The sequence below is a fragment of the Struthio camelus genome, chromosome 24 (assembly GCF_040807025.1).
Source record: "Struthio camelus isolate bStrCam1 chromosome 24, bStrCam1.hap1, whole genome shotgun sequence".
In the NCBI taxonomy this organism is placed as follows: domain Eukaryota; kingdom Metazoa; phylum Chordata; class Aves; order Struthioniformes; family Struthionidae; genus Struthio; species Struthio camelus.
In genome coordinates this window covers 9,637,290-9,647,101 of record NC_090965.1, presented here as the reverse complement: position 1 = coordinate 9,647,101, position 9,812 = coordinate 9,637,290, and positions in this window count along the sequence as shown.

Sequence of the window (9,812 nt, the reverse complement as noted above, 5' to 3'; positions counted from 1 at the left end):
TGCAAGTCCGGAAGAAGCAAAACGCTGGGGGAGCATCTGGGGTTTTCGAGCGCTTTTCCAGCTGCACGAAGCTCAGGCTGACCAAGCCCGCGCTCCTCGGGGCGTGAGCGGCGGCGGTTCCCGCGAGGCCGAAGGGCTGCGGCGCGCCGCGTCCATCCTGCCCGCTGCAGGAGGAGGCTTTGGTTTGGAGCCGGCGCGGTGGCCACCAGTGAGTCCCTATGCGCTCTGCTTTGCGGAGGCTTTTTTCCCCCCTTGCCTTGTCAACGGACTGCCTTAAGCATCCCTTTGCGGCCGGGGCGACCGACTTGCGGGTGTGTTTTAGGGCAGGGCTGCGAGGGACGGACTCTCCGCCGCGCGTCCGGGCTCCCTGTGGTTGCGCCGCGCTGGAGCCCGTTCTGCGGAGCCGGAGCGATAGCTCTGGCGGGCGCAGGGCCGCGACCAGGCGGGTCGGTGCAAGCATCCTCGGGGCAGGCAGCGCTCCCGCGGCCCCGGGACAGCGTTGCGGGACGCTCTGCGGCCGCCGCTGCCGGCTCGGGGGCTCGTGGTGTTCCTCGCGCTGCGCTTCGGGCTGCTCCCAACGCCCCGCAAAGAGCGGGTCAGGGTGTTTTCATACCGTAGCGTTAACTTTATAAAGCCGATAGCGTATTTTGTACGAACAGATCTCATTGTACTGCACTGAGCTGTGATACTGTAAAACCAAGTAACTGTATTTTTTTGGTAAACGCCGTGTCTGTTGCAGTTGCAGTAACTGGTTCCCGTTGCAATGAACTAACCCGGAAGAGGCGCAGGTGTGGTCCCCGTTTCTGCAGCTGCGGCCGAGGGGCCGGATCCAGCCTCCCCTCCCGGGAGCAGCCGGGACGCGACGGCCCCGCCGCCATCCGCACCCCGGCAGCAGGGGCAGCGGCCGCAGCGGGGAGCCAAGGAGCGGGAGTTTAAACAGCGCCTGCTGTTTCGGCTGGGCGAGTCGATAGGGCGAAGGCTCCGCCGCTGCCCGGCCGGGCTGGGGCTGCAGCCCGCCAGCGGGCCGGGAAGGGAGACGGGGGAGGAAGGGGCGCGAGGAGGAGGAGGGCGGCCGGGCCGTAACGCGACTCGGGCGGGAAAGGCGCGGGGTCCCCCGCGGGGCGGCCGGTCCCGCCGGGGCCAGGCGCGGGGGCCGCGATGGGCATCGCCGCCCGGCCACCTGGGGAGACGGTCGGGAAGACAAACCGCATGGGAATTAGCTCCCAACTATTTCCTCAATTCTGCCTGCTATGAGGAGAATTTGCCTTGGCTGCCCGCGGCGGGAAGGAAGCCGGAGCCGCGGCAGGAAATCTGTGCAATAACTCGCGTCGGCCGCCGGCGGGGCGACGGCCGGGGCCCCTCCTGCCCCCCGCGTGGAAAAGCCACGCGCGGGCGAGCCCTGGGGCCGCTGTGAGCGTGATCGCTGCTGTCAGTCACGAGCAGGTGCCGGGCCGGCGACGGCGGTACGAGACAACCAGCTTTGCAGCGTGCAAACGCAGGGCAGGGGCGACCCGCGCCGGGGCAGCTGCGCGGGGACGGAGCGAGTCCGGGCTGTGCGCCCCGTCCCCCCGCTGCAGCGTGCCCCGTCCCCCCGCTGCAGCGTGCCCCGTCCCCCCGGCACGGCGCGGCGCAGCGGGAGCACCCTCTCGTGGCAAGCCCCCCGCCGCAGCGCCTCCCTCGCTCCGGCCGCCCGCCCGCACCTGCAGTGCCCGGGCTGGCAGCGGGGAGACGTTGCAGCAGGACGAGATTAGCACTAAGTGAATCAAAACAGTATGATCCCGGCCATGATTAACAAAATATTAATGAATTATGTTCCCACAGAAAAAAAGAAAGTTAACTACTTTCTATGGAAAACTGGGCGGGGGGGGGGAAAGAAAAGAAACATGCCTAAAATTTAATTAGAGGCTGCATGTTGTGCATAAGAATGAGCTGGCTTTTTGTGGATTTAATTGTTTGCAATTAAAGATCAGTGTCTCGGTTTCAGACAGGCAATTAGCTGCATCTCTCCTGCAGCAGCTCTGGCTCCACACCTCCCCTCCGCCCCCTCCTCGGGCCCGGCAGCCGAGGCGGGCGGCTCTCCGGCCGAGGGGTGCTGCGATGCCGTTTCCCGCTCCCTGCTCGCCCATAGCTGCGGCAGTCAGCACTCCTTGCAGGCTAATTGAATTGAATTAGAGGGTAATTGCATTTTAATCACATTTTTGCAGCCTGCAGATGCTGAACTTGCCCGAGGTGCTGGGGTGAGTCATGCAGCGTGTGGGATCTCTCCGGCTCCGTCCGCTGGAAGGCAGCGGGGAAGCCCGCGAGGCGCAGGGGGCTCGCAGCCGGTCCGCAGCGGCCGGGCGCATCCCGGGCACATCCCGGGCCGGCGGCTGCGGGAGCTGCTGCAGGGCGGCGCGCGGTGAGGATGCCTGCGCCCAGCACAGGACCGGGAGCAGGACGGGTCTAGTCTGACGGAGCAGAAATTAGGAAAGATGTCGGTGAAATATTTCAATCTACTCCAGGCAAGAGGCCTCGTTTGGGACTCGATTCGATTGTCTCTTAAATTTGTTTTAATCGGATGACTAAAAGCAGAGCCGCATCTTTCTGGGCCTCGTGGGCGTATCTTTGTCAAAGGCGCTTTCTCGCGGTTACGCTGCGGTGGCTCTGGAGGGGCTGGCACGGGTCGGTAGCGCCCTGAATCGCCCTGAGCATCCTGCTCTTTCCCGGTGCCGTTTCCGAGCCCCCGCCGACCCTCGGACCCTCCTCTCCCCTTGGTGCCGGTCGAGGAGCACGCACAGCCCGCGGCAACGTTCGCCGGGCTTTGAGCTGCGATAAAGGCCGTGAAAACGGAATCAATCCTGCAGCCTGATGACTCGGTAACGAAGAGCGGGTCCGGCAGCGCGGCGTGCCGCAGCTCCGACATCTTCATTGCTGCCGTCTGCGGGGCGGGAGCGAGCGACCCGGCCTCAACCGGGGCTGCAGCCAGCGGGCTGCTGAGCACGGAGACGTCCCGCAGGCCAAGCCCTCGGCGCTGGGGTGCCGCGCGGGGAGCCTGGCCGGGCACGAGCCCTCCAAGGGGCCGGAGCTGCCGGCGGCGCGGAAGGGCCAGCGCGCGCCTCGCTCGCGGGGACCTGCCGCTCGGTTGCCGGTGCGGAGCCTTTCGGGGCCGTGCAGGAGCCGGAGCTGGGACGGTTCGGATGGGACGGTCCCGCTGTTGGCGTGGCCGCGGGCGATGGCGCAGGCGCCCCGTGCGGGGATGCACCCGCGCTGGCCGGTGAGCCGCCCCGGCGGAGGCGGAGGGCCGGAGCGCAGGCTGCGCGCGGCTGCGGCTCGCTCCTCCCGGGACGGGGGGCCATTTCCCGGAAAGGAAGGAAGGGAAGAGCGACGACTCCTTCCGCTGGGGCCCGAGGATGACCTTCCCCTTGGTGGCAACGCGAGGAGGCAAGACGCCGTGCCACGCTCCTGCATGGCCGTCCGTGAAAGCCTTGCCATCGCCCCCCGACGCTCGGAGCAGAGTTTGGGAGAGCATCCTCCGCCCACGCCACGTCCCGGGCAGCCTCTGCCGTCCTCCTCCGCTGGACGCGGTTCAGGGCTGACCTCAGGCCTGTTCAAGGCTGTTTTCTGCTGCAGACGTTTCAGCTCCGGAGGGCGCTCCCCCTTCTCCGGGGAAGCAGACTCCCACCAGAAGCGCCTCGGAGGGCGGCAGGCACCTCGGAGGCGCCGGGGCAGAGCTGCTCCCGCCCGGCTCTCCCCTGCCCGCAGCAGCTCGCGCTGGCCCTCGCCGCCCCCCAGCTCGGGGCTGAGCCAGGCTGCAGCCGGGAGCGGGGGGAAGACGGGAGCGGAGGCCCGACGAGCTCAGTGCAGGGGGCCGCTCCGGCGGTGCCTCTCCGGGGCACCCGGCGTGTGGGGGGGCTGCAGCATGGGGAGGGGGCGGCCCCTCCGAGAGCCCCGCGCTGGTTTATCGGGGCGCTTGGCCGCATGCAGCCAGCCTTAATAAGGCCACGCAGGAAAAACGGATCTGCAGGATAGCAAGAAAGACTTCCAGGCGAAACTTATGGATGTGGCTGATGCACGTTTTCATTAATGCCTAGACAACGAACAGCGCTCTAGACAGCGGCCAGCCTCCCTCCGCAGCGGGGGCCGCGGTCCGGCGGCACCTCGCCCGGCGCTGCCGCCAGCCGCAGCGAGTCTGCGCGTGTTCGCACCGCGTCCTGCGCGGGAGGCCGGGTGGCCGTGCCTGTCCCCTAACGGCGGGTCGGCGTTCGGCGTTCGAGCAGCAGCCGTTGCACCATGATGCAGTGCTGTGCCAAAAACACCGAGAACTCCCGTTTGTTGAGTCCATAGCTTTAGAAATGAGATCTTATCGGGTTTGACTTTAAGTATGCAATGAATAGCATACAAGTCAGAGGAAACCTAATTATAAAGTACGCTTGTGTTAATACCTGCTTTTGAGATGATACGGGGATCTAATACGCTCCAAATAAAAGGCAAAGTAAGCCATTATCTCGAGCCGTCTGGTTCTTGCTCAGCCAAACACTGCGAAATCGTTATGTCTAATTACGGGATAGCACCCCGGAGTACCAGCCTCACTCATTATTCATAGTGAACTGCGAACGCGCGTTGCAGTCTCCCGGACGGGGCGCCGAAAGCTGCCGCGGCGGCTGCGTCCAGCGCTGCCTTCCTTTGGCCGGACGCCTCTTCTCCCGGCAGCGAGCCGCCCGGTTCTGTGATCCGCTGGCCTCGGAGCCGGCACCGGCACCGGGTCCCGCCGGGCTGCCACGGCCGCAGCCGCCCGGCCCGGGCTCTCCCTGCCCGCCGCCTCCGAAGGGCTGTCCTGACACCCGACTTCCCGGCCGACCTTCCCGGGCTCTTGCAGGCTGCGCACCCTTCAGCGGCAGGATTATTTGCTCCCGTGTCCTTGGCGATGTTGCCACGTTAATGGCAAAGCGAACAGAGCCTGCACCAGACACCCGCTTTTCAGATCTGTGGGAAAAAAGAACTTCTTATTTTCTACGTTGACTGCTTGTCCCTTGTAGAGCCGGGGGAGAGCGGGGCCGGGGCCGGCACAGCAGGGCCCTCAGGGCTTTGCTCCGCACCGGTTCCCATTTCTCCGGTTTGTGCTTGCCAAACATGTCCTGCATTTTATTTAATCCCTGTTTCCCTGTAAGTTCCTCTCTCAATTTCCCCTTTCGGGGGGAGCTCTCCCAGCCCGCGGACCAGGCAGAGAGCAGCCCCCTGCAGCAGGGCAAGAGGCCCAGGAGACCGCAGCTCCTCTTCCTCTTCTCTAGCATCGTCCAAAACCCGGAGTCGCAAGAGGGCAGTGTGAAGTCGGAGCTGACTCCTGGAGATGCCGTTACCAGCAGACTGCGAGAGATGCGGTTACCGGTATTAGCATGTAAGGGACGGTAATGTTGGCTCAAGTATCTGAAGCCTGGGCTGATGTGGCTGTCCGGGAGCAAAGGGCCAGCGGCACTGGGAAGCACGGGGGGCGGTTTCTCTGCGAGGTGGGGCGAGCGGCGGAAGGGGGAGCGCCGAGCCCCTGGGTCCAGCGACGCCCAGGGCACGGAGCAGGAGCGCTGCGCTCCGCCACCTCTGCAGAACGACTGGGCGCGCGTTTCAGAGACAGTGACAAATCACTGCTGCTTGGATAAGAGCGGACTATGTTTTATAATTAAGGTAAAACACTTGCATGTTGAAACACAGTACTTATTCCAGTTCTCCGGCTAATTTGTTGTTGCTAAAGGTAATAGACAGCTTTTTTTTAGCCATAAAAAAATTTTTTTTAAAAAGCAGGAAAAATAACCAGCAATCTCAGCACATCTCCATGGAAGTAGAACAAGTAGGATTAATGCACAGCGTGGTCGAATAAAGTGCTCTTTTCAGTGAGTTAAGAGGGACAAAAAGGGAGGAATGAAAGCAAAGCGTGGGAGGCGGGCGGCATCAAACCTCACCGGGGTGGGACGCGGAGGAGCTGAGATCAAGGGTCTGAACACCTCCCTGAAGGGACCCCGGCCTGCAGGGCGGAGGGGGAGCCCAAGGGACCTGTCACGTCTGTTCCTAGGGCCTTTCTGCAGGACACGTATAGCCAGCGCACCCATTGCTGATACTCATCTCGCCACCGAAAATTAAAACATCGCCAAGCCAGGAAACCCTCCTGCTGCCATGTAAGGACCTGAGTGCACAGCTCGCGCTGCTTGGCACACACAGGTTACCTAATATGCAGGATTTACGACCTCCAGTGCCTCCCCTGTTTTCTCTACCCTTGCCTATTAATCAATAACCCATTAACATAACTCTTTGGAAATGACTTATAGATTGTATCTTCAGTTTCCATCTCGGAAACAGCACTTTTCTGCTTCAGGGCTTGCTATAAAGCCTCTGGCCACGAAGACGAACGGAGACGGCGCGCCCTGCACGGTGGTCCGCTGGGGCGGTGGAGCCGCTCCCGGCGCGGGAGGGGAGATGCCGGGGCCGTGGCAGGGTCCCAGCTCGCCAGATCTCGGCCCCCAGTGCCAGGGAGCAGGAGGGTGAAACGCCTCTGCAAAAACCCGCACCCCAAGTCCCAGCAGCTATGGGTTTCCACCACGACATTTTTCAAGCAGTGAGAGCACAGCGGTGAGGGCACCACGTCAGAGGTTGCAGAGCATGTTATCTGCAAAATTAATATGCAATCGGCCGGGGGCATGGATTATTATAGCAAAATTATGCAACTAAGTAGGTTGTTAACAAGTTGATTTAAAATTCATAAATGAGGAGGAAAAAGATAACAGGGCAGAGAATGGCAGGCTCAAATTAATTTAAACTGTTTGATGAGGAATCAGTGATGTAGGCAATGAGATAGGGAGGAGGATTAAAGGGAGTTCATATTTAAAATCAATTTGAAAGCATGCCAGATATCACTCCATTCAGACTCTGTCATTGCAAGACCTCATCACTTCTTTCATTAGTCCCAAACTCTTTGGCTTTAATTACCCAGTTCCAGGAAGGATGGTGGCTGACCTCATTTCCCATATCTGGAGAAGGAGCTTGCATGTAACTGCCTTTCTTCTCCCTCTCGATTTGCTCCGGACCACAACGGCCCAGATCCTGCACCCAGGGGATTGATAAGCACAGTTGTGACTGAAGAGCACCCTGGCTCGGTTGTTTGAGGATCAGCGGAGAAGAAAGGAGGACGGAGAGGACAGAGCAGACTTTGAAAGCAATGGCTGAAGATGATGGAGCGAGAACGCTCGGTAGTCATGATGGGGTAGCGCGGAGGGGTGGACCGCTGCAGGAGAAGGGCGGTGTACGCCAACCTCCCCTCCCAAGCCAAACCCTTCCCAGTCCTTCATTGCTCCTGTCATCCTGCTCGGGCTTCCCAGTACTTCACCAACCGCCTTGTAATAAACTATTGCTCTTCTCCTTGCACATCCTTTAAAACCTGTCCCTCTTTCCAGTGCTGGCCAGACTGTGCAGAGCACTGACAGCAGTGGGTTTTGGGGAGGGACACAACGGCTCCGTGTCCCCACGTGGAGCTCTGCCTAGGGGTGGACAATGGGCTGGCCAAGAGCTTGTGAGTAAGGATGAAGGGGCAGACTAACATGGGTGACGCTGTTGTGGGTGTTTGTGACAGGCCACCTGATCAGAAAGACATAGATGAGGCCTTCTACAGACAGATAGAAGTAGGACCTGGGAGTCCTGGTGGACAACAAGTTAAGAGTGAGCCAGCAACGTGCCCTTGTGGCCAAGAAAGCCAATGGTCTCCTGGGGTGCATCAGGTAGAGTGTTGCCAGCAGGTGGAGGGAGGTGATCCTGCCCCTCTCCTCAGCCCTGGGGAGGCCTCGCCTGGAGTCCTGAGTCCAATTCTGGGTTCCCCAGTGCAAGAGAGACATGGCACTACTGGAGGAGTCCAGCGGAGGGCTACCAAGATGATTAGAGGGCTGGAGCACCTCTCCTAGGAAGAAAGACTGCGAGAGCTGGGCCTGTTCAGTCTGGGGAAGAGAAGACTGAGAGGGGATCAATATCAATATTACAAATATCTCCATCTTTGGAGATATTCAAAACCTGTCTGGAAAGGGCCCTGGGCAACATGCTCTTGGAGACCCCCTGCTTGGGCAGGGGATTGGACTAGATGATCTCCAGAGGTCCCTTCCAACCTCGGTGGTTCTGTGATAAAAAAATATATTTGCTTTAGGCAAAACTATTTGCCTTTAAGAGGAACTTCCCTCTGCAGGTTTACCACGGTCATTGACTTCATGGCTTTGATTTTGCTGGCCCAAAGTTTGCACCAGATCTCATATTCACATATGCCTCTTGTTCATAATTATTTGTTAGGTATTGTTTAGGCCTGCCTGTGCTCCCCAGCCTTCGTGCCTGCGTGGTTGCACCCAGCTGACCGTTTGCATGGTTTCCAGCCCCAGTGCTGTTCCAAACGCCAGTCCAGAGAACTAAATGGAAGATGTCATTTTCAAATAATAGGAAAAATTTTAAGGAAATAGTGTCACTACTTAAATTTAATTGGCTTATGCTTGGCTCACATTCCCAGAGTAGCCATATTTGTGTAACAGCAGCATTTTTACAGACTTAAATGTGAGACTGAAGAACTGCTACTTATTTTAGATAATCAACTGACTACTGCATTTTTCCCAAACTTAATTTGAAATGTAAATGCATGTATTTGTTAGTTATGCACGAATACAACTGTATTGGCATACAGCTCACTATAACATAGGTCCATCTAATTTACTGCAATATATTTATTTCAAATTTTACTGGGGCAGTGACTTGTCCTGTTCCTGCAGCAGGTCAAACCGAGAAAGAGGCAGTGCTGGCTCCCGGGGACCAGGGGGGATCGCGGAGGGATGCGGGGATGCCCGTGGACAGGCGGACGCTGCTCGTGCCTTTGCTGCAGGAAACGCGAGAGCCGGCTCCGTCCCCGCGGGGTGAAGCGCGCGGGAGCACAGACCAGCACCTGTGATTACAGCCCTGCACGATGTCTGGCCCATCTCAAATAAAGACCTGCGCCCACGACCTCCTCTGAACGACCAGGCATAAATAAAACCCAATTAAAAATATTCCAGCTTTGTTTTTTACTCCTAGTGACTTGTCAGCTTAGCAAACAACGGAGCTTATATCCATTAATCTTCTGGGCTCAATTTGCGCTGGCTGACTTATTTAACTCTCGAGCAGGGAGGCCTGCAATACTTTCACTCTGTGTTTAACTTTACAAATAATTTATCAAACACAACACCCAATTAAATTGCCCTTCTGTATCCATTAGCCATCATATTGATCTTCTTTTTGCTACCTTCACCACTAGCTATGATCCTTGGTTTTGTCTAATACCGTAAACGTTTTTGCTTCTCTCCTCGATGAGTCTGAGCCTCTACTGATCCTCGTTTCGGCGTACTCCGCACTGCTTGTTCCTAGCCGTGAAGTACGTTCCCTTCTCCATCCTTTCCCGGGGATGAAGGAGCAGCTGTCGGTAACGGTTCTGCTGCCAAAAGGGCAAGCGGATGCGCAAAGAGGCGACACGTCCCAGCAGTCACGTACGAGCGTCTGTGCCTCGTTGCAGTGAGCTGAAGGAACTCGAGGCTGGGGAAACCACGATTTGTTCCTGCTGGTGATGAGGGCGACGGTGCCAAGATGCACTGATACAGGTGGCCTACGGCTGAAGTTAGTGGTAGCTGCTGTCTAGTGCCTTTACAGTGACATGGGGTCGAAAAGCATTTCCAGACTTCAGGAGGCCTGCAGGGTATGTAAACACCTGGAGAGGATTATGTCAATGCTGGGTTAAATGGCAAAAAAGAGAATTAAGTGGCTTGCCTGAGGTTACCTAATGCATTAAGGAGAGA